The 1,808-nt window shown below is 43.8% G+C and overlaps 1 non-coding gene across 1 annotated transcript; it reads right to left on the reverse strand.

Moving 5' to 3' along the window:
• Positions 1-192, reverse strand: LOC140214937 (U2 spliceosomal RNA). The gene has a single exon (XR_011891863.1). It is a non-coding gene; the product is annotated as a U2 spliceosomal RNA (small nuclear RNA).
• Positions 193-1,808: the final 1,616 nt, after the last annotated feature.

A 1,808-nucleotide genomic window follows, 5' to 3' on the forward strand; every position in this document is an offset into this window, starting at 1 on the left:
GTGAGCGGGGCCGATCCCGGAGGTAGTGCAATACCGGGCCGACCTGCGGCGGAGGTGAAGCAGGCTTCAAGCACTCCGCCAACTTCCAAAAATAGGTTTAATATCGTGGGTCCATATAGAACCCGTATCAGATATTAAGCTGATAAGAACAGAGTTTTTTATTTATGCTAGTTACAAATACATCAAAAATATGTTACAAAACCAAGGAAAAAACGGATAAAAGGTGTATAATCTAAAAACGCAAACAAATGACTAAAAAAACTAGTTAGTGGTGTTAGTGATAAAAGGCTAAAACTGTAAAGGTGTAAAATACATGGCAAAACGCTTCTCTAAAACATAAAAGATCATTAAGAGGTGCCTACATGGGCTTTAAAAATCTTCGTAGATGGGCTTCGTAAATCTTCGTACATGGGCTTTAAAAATCTACACTTTGATCTTAGCCAAAAGGCCGAGAAGCGATGTCCTTCACTTCACTTCATTGTACTACTGCCTTGTGGGCGCCCTGCCGACATGGGTAACCTCAGCAACAGCGTGGGCAATATTATAAAATTCAGCCTGTGTACAGACTCAACGCTCCCTATCTCACGGATGAATTCGCAACGCCTCAGTCTTTCGCTGTTAACGAAACGCTGTCGCGTAGAAACGAGACCCGAGTGCAAGCTTGCTTGTAACGCGAAACCAACCAAGGCAACCTCGTAGAAAACGGAACAGGCGAGCGGAAAAAAAACGCGCCAGGGGAATGCTTACTTCCGTCTGAATGCGACCGCTCAAGGTGACCTTCCTTGAGGGCTTCGTTTCAAGCCCGTGTGCAATTGTAATATACTACGCGCATTTCCTTCATTTCTTTTTATTTACCGCAAGGCCCACTGAAAATTTTGATACGGCACAGGCCGGGACGGATCGCAACGTGTCGAATCGACCGGTAGAATTAGGTAGCATGCCCCATGTACGAAGACGAGCAACATAGAAGTGAATGACAAAATAAATATAGAAAACGCTGCACACTCCTTCCAACCGGAAACATAGAGGGGAGAAAGATCGCCATCTGAAACACAGGCATTGTAAAAAAAAGAAAAAAAAAAGTGCTACCTCATCATCTTTACCATTACCGTGTGTGTGTATGTATATATGCATGTGTGTGTGTGTGTGTTTGTGTATTTATATATATATATATATATATATATATATATATATACGCACACATGCTAGCATAGCTTAAACGCAGCTGGAAAGCTCAGCCTTGCACAAGAACCACCCCCTGTCGCAAACCCCTTTGAAACATTCAAATGCCAAACACGAGTAGAGCGAGGTCGTTCGAACCTGGCGCCAAAACGCATTGGCGCCATCTGTGTACGGAACTAGGAAAACCTGCGGACTTTGCAATACAGAAAGAAAGGTAGATGGCGCGAGCTAACGCTCCATTGCATACTAAGAACGAGAGTTAGTGAATAATGGCAGAAACGTCTTGGGAAGAGAAAAAAAAAAAAAACACGCAAAAGTTGTTGGCTTGTGCAAGCACTCTATGTTACAGCGATTAAAGAGCATAGCATCTTCTACAACAGCAGCTACAAAAAGAAGAAGAACGTGAGAGAGGGAGAGAGACAGGCGTGTTTCTTTGGAATGCAGAGCATGCAGCACATACTATAAAGTGCCAAAGAGACGGGGAAAGCAGATGGCGCGAAGGTGTATGTCCTCAAAGCTTGAAAGCAATTTCTAAATTACATGTACCGAAGTCCACCTACTCTCATCAGGTTGCTCCCGCCTCCAGTTGCGTTTAAAGTGAAATTACAGTCGCCTCAAAGGCAGAC

The sequence above is a fragment of the Dermacentor andersoni genome, unplaced genomic scaffold (genome assembly GCF_023375885.2).
Source record: "Dermacentor andersoni unplaced genomic scaffold, qqDerAnde1_hic_scaffold ctg00000756.1, whole genome shotgun sequence".
Taxonomy (NCBI): Eukaryota; Metazoa; Arthropoda; class Arachnida; order Ixodida; family Ixodidae; genus Dermacentor; species Dermacentor andersoni.